Source organism: Crocuta crocuta, unplaced genomic scaffold (assembly GCF_008692635.1).
Source record: "Crocuta crocuta isolate KB4526 unplaced genomic scaffold, BGI_CrCroc_1.0 scaffold97, whole genome shotgun sequence".
Classification (NCBI taxonomy): Eukaryota; Metazoa; Chordata; class Mammalia; order Carnivora; family Hyaenidae; genus Crocuta; species Crocuta crocuta.
The window spans coordinates 4,108,674-4,118,615 of NW_027531999.1; the positions used below are offsets into that span (position 1 = coordinate 4,108,674).

The following is a 9,942-nucleotide window of genomic DNA, read 5'->3' on the forward strand; positions in this document are numbered from 1 at the left end:
CATTGGATTTGGCAGTAATTTCTAGGCTATGACACCAAAACCGCAAGCAACAGAAGTAAAAAGAGATGAACTGAACTATATCAAAATTAAAAACTTCTGTACATTAAAGAAAACAATTAACAGCTTGAAAAGACAACCTATGGAACAGGAGAAAATATGTGCCAATCATATGTCTGGTAAGACTGTTAATATCTAGAATATGTAAAGAATATATACATACATACAAATATATATATATCTAGAACATATATAAAGAATATATAAAGCAACAACAATAACTATTAAAGTAACCTGAATAAAAAACGGACAAAGGACTTCAGACAGACATTTCTCCAGAGAAAATATACAAATGGCCAAATGGCATATGAAAAGATAGTCAACATCACTAGTCATTAAGGAAATGCAAATCAAAACCACAAGAGCTATTACTTCACAACCATTAGGATGGCTACTATTAAAAAAAAAAAAAAACAGAAAATACGTGTTGGCAAGGATATGGAGAAACTGGAACACTTGCGTATTGCTGGTAGGAAAGTAAATGGTGTGGCTGCTATGAAAAATAGGACTGTAGTTCCTCAAAAAATTAAAAATAAAATTACCATACTATCAACAATACCATTTCTGGGTCTATATCCAAAAGAATTGAAAGAAGGGTGTAGAAGAGACATCTATCTGTACACTGTATATTCATAGCAGCATTATTCACAACAGCCAGAAGGTGGAAGCAACACACTTGTCCATTGACAGATAAACGGATAACAAAATGTTTATACATACAGTGGTGTATTATTCGGCCTTAAAAAGAAAATCTTGATACATCCTACAACATTATGCTAAGTGAAAAGCCAGGCACAAAAAGATAAATACGGTATGATTTCACTTATATGAGGTATCTAAAGCAATCAAACTCATAAAAATAGAAAGTGGAATGGTGGTTGCCAGGGAGATGGGAAGGGTAGATGAAGAGTGGTTAATGGGTATGGAGTCTCAGTTTTGCAAGATGAAAAAGTCATATTCAATAATGTGAATATACCAGGGGCGCCTGGGTGGCTTAGTCGGTTAAGCGTCCGACTTTCGCTTAGGTCATGATCTCGCGGTTTGTGGGTTCAAGCCCCGCGTCGGGCTCAGTGCTGACTGCCAGCTCAGAGCCTGGAGCCTGTTTCAGTCTGTGACTCCCTCTCTCTCTGACCCTCCCCTGCTCACGCTGTCTCTCTCTCTCTCTCCTAGACATAAATAAAACATTAAAAAAAATAATAATAATGTGAATATACCTAACACTACGAAACTGTACACTTAAAAGTGGATACGATGGTAAACTTCATGATAGGTGTATTTACCACAACTAACATTTAAAAAAAAAAAAAAAAGAGGTATGTTATGGGTGCCTGGGTGGCTCAGTCAGTTAAAAGTCCAAGTCTTGATTTCTGCTCAGGTCATGATCTCGTGATTTATGAGTTCAAGCTCTGCGTCAGGCTCCGCACTGCCAGTGTGTCCCTCCCTGTCCCTCCTCCGCATGCACTGAATGAATGAATGAATGAATGAATGAGCAATAGGTTGAACATCGAACTGGGATAATATAAGAAAACAAAATTAAAAGCCAATCTGACTCATGAACACTAATGTAAAAATCCCAAACAAAATGTAAGCAAACCAGATCCAATAATTTATGAAAAAAGATAATCCATACTTGACTAAATTGAGTTTATCCCAGGAATACTTAGTTAACCTACTCTGAAAATCAATGTAACTGACTACATTAATAGACTAAGGAGAAAAAAATTAATCATCACTGAAGTTTTACGAAAGCCTTTCAATATAACATCTATTCATGATTTAAAACAAAGAGATAAACAAAACAAGAGTCCTAGCCAAGGAAGAACAGAATGAAACTTCTTTAATTTGTAAAGACCATCTTTTAATAAAATTACAAGTATCATTTTAAATGGTGAAATTTGAAAGCATTCCTTTTGAAGTCGTGAACAAGACAAGAAACAAAACTTTGAGTACCTGAGGTATCTAAGACAGTACAGTAATAATTCAGAGGTAGATAAAAAGACCAAGGATAGAGAAGAGAGAGTACAGAAATAAAACTACCTACATAAGAAAACTTGATTTGTGAGATAGAAGTTTCTCATATCAGGGAAGAAATGAACAATTTCAATAAATAATGTTGAGATAACCAATTATCTATATGGAAAAAGTGAATTGATATCCCATACTTCTCACAAAAATCAATTACTAGGAGATTTGAGGATTAAATGTGAAAAGCAAAAAACTATAAAGCTTTTAGTTGAGAGAATGCCATCAAAAGTTATCAAGGTATACCATGAGAATAACCAGTTGAATTCAAGACTCAAATTACTTTAATCTTTTAATTTCTCTCCATATTTTATAAATTAATCAATTAAACAGAAACTATGTCAGAGCAAGCAGACTATCTGATTAAGAATATGATGTTAATATGTTCATAGCAGCACTCTCCACAATAGCTAAAACATGGAAAGAGCCTAAGTGTCCATCAACAGATGAATGGATCAAGAAGATGTGGTTTATCTATACCATGGAATACTACATGGCAATGAGAAACAATGAAATCTGGCCATGTGTAGCAACATGGATGGACCTTGAGGGTGTTATGCTGAGCGAAATAAGTCAGGCAGAGAAGGACAAATATCATATGTTTGCACGTATAGGAGGATTAGGAGGAACTTGACGGAGGAACAAGGGGGAGAAGAAGGGCGGAAATGGTGGGGGAAAGGGAGAGAAGCAAACCATGAGAGACTTTTGAATGCTGACAAAAACTGAGGACTGATGGATGTGGGGGGAGGGGGGGATGGGCATGGAGGAGGATACTTGTGGGGATGAGCACTGAGTGTTATGTGGAAACTAATTTGACAATAAACTATTAAAAAAAAAAAAAAAAGAATATGATGTTAATGTAATACGGAGCTGCCAATGTCCAATGACTTCACACCTTAAAGATATTACATATTTATACCTGCATTAAAGATCAACATGTTATTGTCAGGATTTGTTAACAAGGATTAAAAAAAAATTTCATGTTCATTCGGTAGGTGTTTATATCAATATATGTGGCTATATCTCATTTCAAATATTAGCAACAATGTCCATGGTAAAATCTAAATGGTGTTTCAGGTAAGTGAACTTGTTAGTTGGACACTTCCCACTGCTCCTTGAATCGTTATTTTTTACCAAATGCCAGAACCTATCTTTGGATGCTTCAGGGAAGAAACATAATATATTAAGATAATATCTCCCTTTGGAAGAGTAAGAACTATATTTTAAAGGGGGGGAGAGGGGAGAAATGGACCAAACAGACAACATATTTGTGGGACTTTCAAATAATTCTGAAATTAAAAGTGCCCAAAATATAAGTACAATCGCAAAGGACACATATTCATTTGGGGAACTATTAACATTGTATATACAACTAAAAGGATGAGTTGGAAAGAACATTTATCCTAGAATAATTTTTGCTTTACAATATGGAAGCGGGTGTCCATCATGCACAATAAATGCATTCCCATTTCATCCACCATCAAAACATCCTCCCTATCCCCCAAAACACACACACACATACAAGGTGGACATTTTCAATCTAAACTGTGAGCCTCTGGCTCACATGAAAACAAAATGATTTTAACCACACACAAGCTCTAGCACTCAGATTTGTAGTTTCTACATGCTGCCCACACAGCATTTTGTGAGCATGTGATTAGGAGGAATGATGCACAATCACACCACATTCCTTCCCTCAGCTCACACATCAAGAACTTGCCCTCTCAGCTGCATTCTTCTCCAAACAGCCATGGTCACCTTAGCAACCCAATGCTCCTAATATGGACAGCTGGTCCATTTAAAGTCAGCCCTTCTTGGCAGGAAAAATGCTTGTTCTTCAAACTGGGGGAGAGAGGAGAGGTTTTCCTTTCAATACACATTACAGGGGTTGATTTAACTCGATCAGCACTTTTGTTCTGTGGCAGCAATTTGTGTCAAGTTTCAACCTATTCTGAGTTTTTGGTTTTTGGTTGTTTTTTTTAAATCTGAAAGCAAATGGCAAAAAAAAAAAAAAAAAAAAAAAAAGGCAGCTCATATGGAATTCTAAAGAAGAGTAGAATGTGAAACAAAAAGGTATCTGAAATAACTGTATTCTTTCATAAAAACGATAAAGCTATCCACATCTCCTAAAGTTCAAATTTACTTAAGTTACATTTGAAGTCTTAATATACAATAAGAAATCAGAGTCAGACGACCTGTCTTTTCAACATCATAGCTTATTTCTGAATAACAAAAACACTGCTAAACTTCAAAGTCCTATAACTCCAATCTACTCAGTAGACTATGAGTCAATCTGTGTTCCTTCATCCCACCACCTACATGTGAAATCTCTCACAATCTTTCCACAGGATCAAATGTCAACTAGGTATTGAAACCAAATGGTTAGTATATCCAAAAACACTCCAGACCTAAAACGCCCTAGGATAAAACTGGACTATTCAAAATCAAACTTGATCTGTACTTATACTACTAAAGCTGGCCTGAACCAAATTGAGTCACTCAGGATAAAAGATACAGGTTTATAACACAGTTTTCCTGATTTTCATACTTCAAATGACCTGGGGGGAGGGAATTACTAGGGACTGAAATATGTGAGATCAAATTTCTTGTTCCATTCCCACAAACTGGGGATTCTAATCTCCTATCCATCAAAATTAGACACCAAAGTGTTTACCAAAAGTAAACAGGCATGTTCAAAACTTAAAAATATCTAAATGTATAGTATTTGTTCTAAATTGGAAATATTTCTGAAATAATGCTCCACATAATAGTAGCAGACAAAATCCAAGTTAATTTGTTAAATGCTGCTTTAGTGAACCTTAAGGTTAAATGACAATCATACCCTTTGGCTATATTTTTGTTTATGTGTGTGTTTTTAAAACTTTTTAGGCTATGAGGTTATTCCGGGTTAGAAAGATTTCTTTTAATTTAAAACTAGTAATTACACCTTCTATTTAGAGCAAAATATCAGTTGATGGGGAACCTGAAGCTAACTGTAGTCTCTTTTACTTAAGCCATCTCTTAATATAACAAAGTGAGAATAATGAAATTACTATGTCATATAAAATACTCGGAAACTAATGAAACTAGAGAAAGGGATTATGTTACCTGATGTATATAATTCTCTGAACTGTTTTTATTTAAATGTTTTATTTCTTTCTGAGAGAGAGAGAGAGAGACAGAGACAGAGACAGAGACAGCATGAACAGGGGAAGGTCAGAGAGAAAGCAAGACACAGAATCCGAAACAGGTTCCAGGCTTTGAGCTAGCTGTCAGCACAGAGCCCGATGCAGGGCTTGAACCCACGAACTATGAGATCATGACCTAAGCCAAAGTTGGACACTCAACCGACTAAGCCACCCAGGCACCCCTGAACTGTTATTTTTAAAAAGAGTGTTCAACAATGCATGGGATACCAACTTAATATTAACTTCAAGAGTTGCTAGTTGGGGTGCCTAAGTGGCTCAGTTGTCTCTCCCTCTCTCTGCCTCTTCAGCACTGTCACTCTCAAAATAAATAAATAAAAACTTAAAAAGAAAGAAAAAGAGTTGCTCGTTTTCCCAGCAAAAATTGTATAAATACTTACGTGTTGACATATAAATAATTACTTCTTTCAAAAAGCCTCAACATTGGTTTTGCTTTTAACAAACATGAATGCCTTTACCCTTTTCCATTCCATTACTGAATGAGGAACACGTTTTCTCCTAGCCCCCAGAACTAAGTACCCCTAAGATCTTCCTCCCATACAAACTTCTCCCCACAAAGTACCTTTAACTTTTTCTATCTGATGGAAGCTCTTCCCTGATCTGATCACAGCTGTCACTGCCCTTCTTCTAAAGTCGGGGATCACCCCATCATCTCATAGGAGTGTTCCTCTCTCTTTCCTCTTCATCACTGCAAGGCATACGATCACCATGGACTTGGAGTGTCTCAAGTGCCCACTATGACAGTTTGTTGCTAGTTAGGGGATCCAACAGAAGCTGCTTCTGCTGATAATGTGCTACTATAGATGAAAGTGTGTTTCTGCATCCCAAATTTAGAAAGCTGCATTTGTACTGTTTTTACTCTGTTAGATTCAGTGATGGGGATCCAGAAAACATGGTTATGCTTCAAAGAAATTAAAAAACAAATTAAGATGAAGGTTCAAATACAATACAATGTAGAATTAATAGGCAATTGGTAATAAGGAAGTTCCAAAATATTACTGGTATCTTTCAACTATTAAGCTTTTGTGGGCTAACACTAAGACCTGAGCATTTTAACACACTATATCTAGAAGAAAAATAGACGTTTTTGTTAGATCCTACAATTTTTTCCTTTCACTGTTCTAATAGATTCAGCCTCTGAAACAGATGTTTATGTTTCCTCTAATCTTTCATAGCATCTAATTCACATTCTTTAGATTCAATTCTAAAATTTTAAAAATGAACACAAATTGGCCTTTTCTTAATGCTTATTTTAACGTTCCTTATATGTTTAAGGAATTTTACATTTAACAGTTTCATTTTAATAAACAACCTAAAATACAACATACTAGTTGGACAAAACAAATTAGATGAACACTCTGACATGGCAACATGGCCAGATCTCTCAGAAAAACAGAAGAGGGATGTGGGTGAAGGGAACTACCAAGAATTGGACTAAGACCTAACATATAATTAAAATGCATGAAATAAAATCTTTCCTAAGACATAAAAGGAAAGATATCAAACATATTAAAAAGTCACTTATATGAGGACTAGTAAAAGGTGAAAGAGTTATATGCTCTAAAGAGAAACCAGAGTATAAATGGGAACTAGTTATAAAAGAAAACAGAAAAATTGTCCTTTAATGTACCAATGATGAGGGGTATGACACAAACTGAGGAATATCATCAACTCAATACTCCTGTACTTGAGATGAAAAACTGGTACTTCAAACACAGCTATTTTCTTTCATAATAACCACAGCTGCTCAAAAATTTAAATGATTTTTTAAACTGTGGTAAAGTATATGTAACATAAAATTTATCATTTCAACCATCTGCTAGTGTACAATTAACAATAGTTTTTCTAAAGTGGTCATTGTCCTTTTAACCTTTGTGTAGGAAGATGATACTATCTAAACATGAATAGTCACATTTTGATTATTTTCTACTCTAAAAAAGTTACAAAAGCATCTGGGCATTTATGAAAATAAACATTTATGAAACACTTACAAGGGAGCCTCAGGGGTACCAAACACCATGATCCATCACCATCATATCATACGTTGTATTAATGTTGAAGATTCAAATTTCATTTGCCAAAAGAACATGGACAAAGATGCAACGGATTATGTTCACGAAGATTAAATCTTGTGAAATTTCTGTTTTCGTTTTAAGCACGATGGTCCAGGAAAAGGAGGATCTGGATTTCTTGCAGAACTGTCTTTGAGTAGTGCCCTAAAGGATCAGGTAGCACTACACAGAGGTTCAAGAACTCGCTCCCTTAACCCTCTAAGGGTAGAAGAAAAATACAGGGGAAAAGCTTCACAAGAAACTTGTAAGTGAAAACTATTGATGCTTTGTTCCCTGACCTTCCTCATTAGCCAGTGGATCCCTTTATTTTAACCCTTTGTTTTCAGTTGCCAGGACAAAAACTGAACGAATTAAATCTGTGGGAAAGATCTGTTTGAGGGTGCATGTTCCCCTCAGCACACAGTACACTGAAAAAGGAGAATAAATGAGAAAGAGTTATTGATCTGAATAATTCACTTTATAAGCATTTTCTAGTTGTCAGATTAATTTGCAGTGATCACTACTACCTATACCAAAGAGTTCCTGAGAAAACTTAAACGATGTAACCTCTTAAGGCTAAGCAATTGATTTTATTCTTGGCATACCCAGAGGAGCACACCAATAAGGAGATTTTACTATATACTCACTTGAACATTTCACCCTTCAGAAGTCTACAGAGTATAACAATCTAAATTAATGATGACTGAAAATCCCCTGTAAAGATGATAATTTAGGATTTTTTTTTTAAAATACTAGAGGCTAGTACATCTTTTCTTATCTACCCAGTAGACAGCATCCCACTTTTTAAACTAAATACAGGAGTTATATAATATCCATAGGTGGAAATAATAATAACTAAATAATCTCCTTTAACTTAAAGCCCCTAATAGGTTTCTATGAATCCTCTATTGCCCCAAGTCACTTAGGTAAAATTAGGTAAATGGGCCCCAACAGAAGAAGAGCACTTTTTTTTCCTAAAATGGACAAACCCACTCCTAACAACGCTGGAAATGAGTTCCTTCATAATGCTAGGAATAAGAATGCCATGAAAAGCATTATTTGAGTTTCCTTTTATCACACTTTTTAACTTCAAATAAGATGAAATCCATCTTGTTTGAAAATTCTGAGGTAGTAAAGATGGAGATAACAAATTTGAGATAATCTTAGAATAATCAGAAGAGATATGAAATAAATATAGGGAAAAGAATTTAAAAAATCAAGAGCAATTAAGCCTGTATTCCACTATATTTGTTTTATTACTATATTAAACATTTCTTACCTTGTGGAATTCTCTTCTGAGAGAAACAGATACAATTCTGTTCCTAAAAAATTTCAAGTAGAAAAGTTGAAATGTTAGTTTCAAAACAAGAAGTCTCTTAAAAATGAAAAGCTAACAAAACGCTAATGTAGTACATTCAGAATATTATGACATTTGGTATTACCAAAGCTTAAGAGACAATGTCTCCAATAATAAAAGTACTTGAATATTTTTATTAAAATATCTATAAAATTTGTAATTTTTATTATTTCAAAAACACTATTCCACTGATGATCAAATCATTTCTTCTGGGTACATAATGGTATCTTGGCACATTTTCATATTCTAAAATACCAGTACTTGACTGAGTTTTACTCTCACCAAGATTTGATACCTGAAGGGTAGTTTTTTTAGGTATAATCCATAGGTCGCAAAATTCACCTCTTTAAAGTGTAAAATTCAGCGGTTTTTATACTATATTTTCAAAGTTGTATAACCACCACCACTGTATTATAATAGCAGAACATTTTTATTACCCCAATAAGAAACCCTGTACTAAAGAGTACATTTTTAATCATGGGAAGACACATCTGAAACAAATTTAATTTTAAAAGATATAAAAGAAGCATACTCTTCACCACACTATGAGCAAAATGATGTTTTTAAAAAAAAGGTATAGAACAAAGACTGATAAGGAAAACAAATATCCAAGAATTTTAAGAGAGCTGCATTTGGATAGTGGTATTATACTGACTCTTTTTCACACGTCTCCTCTAAGGCTATGATTTTATAATATTACTTTTATGGCTCTTAAAAAGGTGCAGCACAGACATACATTTTCTAGAGCTATATGCTATAATTTGTACTGCAATCTTAAGTAAAAACAGAAATACAAGTTACATTTAAGAAAATGTCCACTATACTTTTTATTAAGTGTTTTTCAAAGTAGATAAAATGAGTATAAAGTTTAAAAGAAAATTTGGCCACACTTACTAATCTGGTTGAAAAGCCACAGCTGCATCTTACTTTATGACAAACTGACTGTTTCATCACTTTTGCATCTGGGCATCTACTTCTTAATGGTCATTTCTGAAATGAAGATGTAGTCATTAAGAATATATTATAACAAAAACATAAAATCTTTAAGGACAATTTTCTAAATTTTAGTCTTTAAGAGAGGGAACTATCAAAACAATTCTTGAGCAACCTTCTAATAAAAAACATTAGCAGGGCTGAGAATGAGGTGAGAGGGATGGAATATAGGCCATCATCCCACAGGACCAGAATTATACATTTATGTTATACAGACTGAGTATAAAGATCTACAAATTATTTAGTCCTCAATGCC

The 9,942-nt window shown here is 34.4% G+C and overlaps 1 protein-coding gene across 4 annotated transcripts in view; it reads right to left on the reverse strand.

Moving 5' to 3' along the window:
• Positions 1-9,678, reverse strand: part of FRS2 (fibroblast growth factor receptor substrate 2) — a 60,174-nt gene extending 50,496 nt beyond the window's left edge. For 2 of the 4 annotated variants that reach the window (XM_077775218.1, XM_077775217.1), the window contains exons 1-3: positions 9,588-9,678; positions 8,616-8,658; positions 7,277-7,764 (exon numbers count right to left, since the gene is read on the reverse strand). The gene's annotated coding sequence lies outside the window, so the exon portion shown is untranslated. The remainder of the gene's footprint in view (positions 1-7,276; positions 7,765-8,615; positions 8,659-9,587) is intronic. The other 2 variants (XM_077775220.1, XM_077775216.1) reach the window with 1 other exon arrangement.
• Between the last annotated feature and the right edge of the window lie 264 nt (positions 9,679-9,942).